Genomic DNA, 5,886 nt, shown 5'->3' with positions numbered 1-5,886 from the left:
GTCCTGTGTCACGGGTGTCATCACACATTTGTGCCGGGGCTGCTCTGCCCTGCCACACAGCCTGGTGCAATAGGAGAAGTCCTGGGGACTTGGAATGTGTAATGTGGGGTGTAGTTGGACTCTAGATGGGATTTGTAGATGGACACATCATATCTGGAGCTCATCAGTTATCCTGCAACAGTGTGACTCTTGTCCTAACTTTTTTTTGCAGAATCAGATGGATTAAATCTGTGCCAGGGGGCCCCATCCCGGGTGAGGGGATTGCCCCGAGCAGGTGAGGCCCCATTTGTCTCTGCAGCAGAAGTGTATGTGGTGACTGTGTTACAGCACTGTTCTTTGTCTTTCTTTTTAGGAAATCAATCTGGATACCAGCAGCCAAGGTGAGCAGCGGAGAGAAGTCGTTGTTATTGCTCAGCTCTCAAGCACAACAATTTTTCAGCCGATTGATCGTGTCACAAGAGGGATCTGCCCAGTGTCAAGGATGATGTTTGAGATTGAGGCTTCAGGTGATTGAGGATTGTGACTGGGAGAGGGAGGGTGATCAGGTATCCAGTTAGGAGTTCTTGGGAGGGGGTTTGCAGGCAGCAGGGTGAGAAAGGGTGTTTATTTGTTTATTTGAGGGCTCCCCCCCCCACAAGGCTGTTCAGAAGCCTAGCAGAGGCATTGCCATGTCTTAGAGCACACAAGGTCCTCCACTGCACTCACAGCAATGCCATTTAACTTTGCCTTTCTCTAACCCAGGTGCCACCCCTAATGAAGGCCACAGCCTTGGAATCAGGATGAAGCTGGAGCCTGAAGGAGCCAGGCACACTCAGGAAAGGGCAAGTAGCTGCATTACTGGGATTTGGCCCACATAACTCTGGACGTATACTTTGGTTTTGGTTTTCTTTATTGCAGCTGACCGAGAGGCTCACAGGCCATCACAGAGCCCTCCGAGGCAGACGCATTTCAGGTGCAGCGTGGATTCTCATCACCAATCATCCAAAAGATAAGTCGGGTGCCACGGCCTGGAGATGGGAGTGTATCAGGTTGGGAGTTCTTGTGCCAGATTTAAAAATTGGCAGTGGGAAAAGCAATCTTCTCCAAGGGCCTCTTAGGACAGCTAAAGGGCGAGGCTCTACTTTTGATGGCAGCTTTCAGGCGGGCAGTGCAGAACAGCTCTGGTCTGTCTGGTGTTGTCCGGTGTGCCGTGTTCCCTAGTGTGTCTTTGGGGTCCCTTTTGCCTTCTCCCCTTGAGGCCCTCACCACAAGCATGATGTGTCGTGTTTCTTGTCCCCCCTGTTTGTCACGTTCTCTGTCACGGGTGTGTGCACACGTTTGTGCTGGAGCTGTTCTGCCCTGCCCATGGCCTGCTGCAGTAGGACAAGCCTTGGGGAGTTGAAATTTGTAATGTGGGGTGTACTTGGGCTCTAGATGCTGTTCCTAGATTGACATAAGGTGTTTGCAATTTGTGAGTTACCCTGGTGGTGTTTGACATATGTTGTAACTTTCTTTCAGGTGCAGATGCATTCCGTGTGTGGCAGAGGGTCAGGGTTAGGAGGTGCTGGGCCTTCTTAGGAGCGCGGTGAGTAGCAGAGTGGTGGGGTTTTGGCCGATGCGGTGCCAAGGTCAGGCACTGATGTTTGGTTCTCTTTAATCTAGCTGTCTGAGAGACACCAGCCCGGTGGCAGCAGGACCTTCCCAGGTGACGAGGTGGCCTTTCTTTGCACCTGACAGGGACCAGCATCCCCAGATGTCTGAGAGATAAGTAGAGGGCTGTGACCCACAGAGGGGATGAAGGCATGGTGCTGGTTTGGGAATTACCGGGAGGGGTTTTTGAGTCCAATTTGGAGGTGGGGGGTGTTCATGAAGTGGCCCCTTAGGCCCCATAAAAGCCACGTCTCACTTTTGATCGCAGTGCTGCGGTGTGCAGGGCCGAGCAGTCCCGGTGTGTCTCGTGTCACTTGTCTGTTGTGCATTATGTGTTGTTTGTGTATCCCATGTCTTTTACCTTAGGGGGGCCTGTCAGAAACCTTGGCATCCTTGTTAGCATCTGTGATCTCTGCATTCCTTGGCCTGGCACCCGGGCCACAGAACTTTTGACTGGGGAGCTCAGACAGGCATCAGACTCTCTTTTCTCTTTGGAAGCATCCAGTCAGGTGTCTTGTCAGGTCTTGTTCTGAGCTGTCCGGACAGCTATGCCCCACCTGGATCCATTATGGTGGATTAGGACTTGTAAAAAATGTGAGGGCAGGCAGAGGATTCTGACCATAGGATTCCTAGGCATTGATCTTTGCAGTTATTGAAATAAATCCTTCAGTTAGCATCTTCTTCCTCCAGGGTTCTCTGAGCCTCATCAGCTCACCATTGGTCTCAGCTCGGTCATCTCCTTTTGCGTTCTCTCAGTCCTTGCAGCCATTTTCCTTGCCAAGAGATTTCTGTTCCCGTTGTGTTCCCGTTGTCTGTCCTGTCCTGTCTGTCCTGTGTCACGGGTGTCTGCACACATTTGGGACGGGGCTGCTCTGCCCTGCGGCATAGCCAGCTGCGATAGGAGAAGTCCTGGGGACTTGGAATGTGTAATGCGGGGTGTAGTTGGACTCTAGATGGGATTTGTAGATGGACACAGGATATCTAGAGCTCCTCAGTTATCCTGCAACAGTTTGACTCTTGTCCTACCTTTTTTTTTCAGATTGAGATGGATTAAATCTGTGCCAGAGGGCCCCGTCCCGTTGAGGGGATTCCCCTGAGCAGGTGAGGCCCCATTTGTCTCTGCAGCAGAAGTGTGTATGGTGACTGTGTTACAGCTCTGTTCTTTCTTTCTTTTTAGGAAGTAACTCTGGATACCAGCAGCCAAGGTGAGCAGCAGAGAGAAGTGGTTGTTATTGCTCAGCTCTGAAGCACAACAATTTTTCAGCAGATTCATCGTGTCACAAGAGGGATCTGCCCAGTGTCAAGGATGATGTTTGGGATTGAGGCTTCAGGTGAGTTGAGGATGGTGACTGGGAGAGGGAGGGTGATCAGGTATCCAGTAAGGAGTTCTTGGGAGGGGGTTTGCAGGCAGCAGGGTGAGAAAGGGTGTTTATTTGTTTATTTGAGGGCCCCCCCAACACAAGGCTGTTCAGAAGCCTAGCAGAGGCATTGCCATGTCTTAGAGCACACAAGGTCATCCACTGCACTCACAGCAATGCCATTTAACTTTGCCTTTCTCTAAGCCAGGTGCCACTCCTATGGAAGGCCACAGCCTTGGAATCAGGATGAAGCTGGAGCCTGAGGGAGCCAGGCACGCTCAGGAAAGGGCAAGTAGCTGCCTTGCTGGGATTTGGCCCACATAAGTCTGAACTCATACTTTGGTTTTGGTTTTCTTTATTGTAGCTGACTGGGAGGCTAACAGGCCATCACAGAGCCCCCCGAGGCAGACTCATTTCAGGTGCAGCGTGGATTCCCCTCACCAATCATCCAAAAGATAAGTTGGGGGCCACGGCCTGGAGATGGGAGTGTAGCAGGTTGGGAGTTCTTGGGGCAGAGTTAAAAAGCAGCAGAGGGAAAAGCATTCTTCTCCAAGGGCCTGTTAGGACAGCTAAAGGGAGAGGCTCTTCTTTTGATGGCAGCTTTCAGGCGGGCAGTGCAGAACAGCTCCGGTCTGTATCCTGTTGTCTGGTGTGCTGTGTTCCCTAGTGTGTCTTTGGGGTCCCTTTTGCCCTCTTCCCTCGAGGCCCTCACCACAAGCATGATGTGTTGTGTTTGGTGTCCCCCTGTTTGTCACGTTCTGTGTCACGGGTGTCTGCAGGTATTTGTGCCGGAGCTGTTCTGCCCTGCCGCATGGCGTGCTGCAATGGGACAAGCCTGGGGAGTTGAAATTTGAATGTGGGCTCTACTTGGGCACTAGGTGCTATTCCTAGGTTTACATAAGGTGTTTCCAGCTTGAAAGTTAAAGTTATTGTGGAGGTGTGTGACATATGTTCTAACTTTCTTTCAGGTGTGGATGCATTGCATCCATGGCAGAGGGTCAGGGTTAGGAGGTGCTGGGCATTCCTAGGAGCATGGTGAGTAGCAGAGCGGTGGGGTTTTGGCCGATGCGGTGCCAAGGTCAGGCACTGATGTTTGGTTCTCTTTAATCTAGCTGTCTGAGAGACACCAGCCCGGTGCCAGCAGGACCTTACCAGGTGACGAGGTGGCCTTTCTTTGCACCTGACACAGGCATCCCCAGATGTCTGAGAGATAAGCAGAGGGCTGCAACCCTCAGAGGGGATGAACGTGGGGTGCTTTGTCAGGACTCCCTGAGGTGGGGGTCTGAGTTGGCTCTGGCAATGAGGTTAGCCAAGATGTTGCCCCTTAGGCCCCATGAAAGCAAAGTCTCCCTTTTGGTCACAGTGCTGAGGTGCGCAGCAGGGCAGAGCAGTCCTGGTGTGTCTTGTGTCACTTGTGTATTGTGTGTTTTCCTGGATATCTCATGTCTCTTATCTTAGCCCTGTGAGGGGCCTCTCAGAAACCTTTCCTAGCATCTGTGATCTCAGCGTTCCTTGCCCTGGCACCCATGCCATAGATCTTTTGACTGGGGAGCTCACACAGGCATCAGAAATGCATCTCTCTTTAGAAGCGTCCAGTCAAATGTCTTGTCATGTCTTGTTCTGACCTGTACGGACAGCCATTGTGCGCAATGATCCATTATAGCAGAGTAGGACTTGTAAGGATGTGAGGTTAGGGAGAGGATTCTGACTGTAGGATTCTCGGGCATCCATCTTTGCAGTTTTTGGAATAAATCATTCTGTTTGCATCTTCTTCCTCCAGGGTTCTCTGAGCCTCATCAGCTCGCCATCAGCTTCAATTCTTCTTCTTTTGCATTCTCTCAGTCCTTGCAGCCATTTTCCTTGCTAAGAGATTTCCGTTCCTGTTGTGTCCCCAGTGTTTGTCACGTCTTGTCTGTCCTGTGTCACGGGTGTCTGCACACATTTGTGCTGGAGCTGCTGTTCTGCCCTGCTGCAATATGAGAAGTCTCAGGGACTTGGAATTTGTAATGTGTAGTTGGATTCTAGATGGGATTTGTAGATGGACACAGGATACGTGGAGCCCATAAGTTATCCTGCAGCCCTTTCACTTTCATCCTAACTTTCTTTTAGTTGCAGAAGGATAAATCCAGGGCAGAGCCCCCCATTCTGGGTGAGGGGATTCCCCTGTGAAGGTCAGTCACTGTTTGTCTCTGCAGAGGAAGCATAAATTGTGGCTGCTGCAGCTCTGCTCTTTGTCTTTATTTTTAGGAAGTCAAGGCAGAGAGCAGCTGTCAAGGCTGAGTGGGCAAGGTGAGCATTCAGTAGGGTACCGAAACAGTTGTTATTGCTGAGGTCTCAGTTTCTGGTGCAGCTCTAGGTATGTATTATTCCTCTTTTTATTTTAGATGGACTGCTTGCCATCTATCCTAGCCCAGCATGCCCATGCCAGGTGGGTTCAAGCTTAAGGTATCAGTGTGGCATACTTGTCAGGGTTGGGAGGTTGTGTTTTCACAGTATCTCAGCATGCTTTTCTGCTTTGTTTCTTTGCAGGTGCTGTCGCTGCCCTAGGCATGCCGGGGAAGAGAGGAGGGCAGGTGACTCGGAGTTTAGGCGGGCTGATTCCTAGGTGAGCGTTATGCAGCAGCATGCTAAGTGTGTACATTTTCTTTTTGCAGGTATCTTCCAGGCGGCCTCTGGAGTCAAATCAAGACTTGAGGTGAGCTGGGGCAGGGGTGCGAAGGAGTCCCGGGGATTACTGTTTTTGAGGGCAATAGTCACGTTTTCTGTTTTGCCTTAGGTACCCTGGGCAGGCTTGTAGCCACAGCTTGGAAGCGGCAGCACCGAAGCGCACACATTGAGAACGTCTCAACGTCCACGTCCGACCGAGGATGGATTTTGTCTGCTTGTCTTCCAAAAGCTA

The 5,886-nt window shown here is 51.1% G+C and overlaps 1 long non-coding RNA gene across 1 annotated transcript; it reads left to right on the top strand.

The window, feature by feature from the left end:
* Positions 1-4,971: 4,971 nt before the first annotated feature.
* Positions 4,972-5,587, top strand: LOC131083839 (uncharacterized). The gene is made up of 3 exons (XR_009114488.1): positions 4,972-5,276; positions 5,372-5,415; positions 5,517-5,587. It is a non-coding gene; the product is annotated as an uncharacterized LOC131083839 (long non-coding RNA).
* The last annotated feature ends 299 nt before the right edge of the window (positions 5,588-5,886 follow it).

Source organism: Melospiza georgiana, chromosome 5 (genome assembly GCF_028018845.1).
Source record: "Melospiza georgiana isolate bMelGeo1 chromosome 5, bMelGeo1.pri, whole genome shotgun sequence".
NCBI classification, from domain to species: domain Eukaryota; kingdom Metazoa; phylum Chordata; class Aves; order Passeriformes; family Passerellidae; genus Melospiza; species Melospiza georgiana.
Note: the sequence above shows the minus strand (reverse complement) of the source record. Positions and strands in the feature narration are given on the sequence as shown.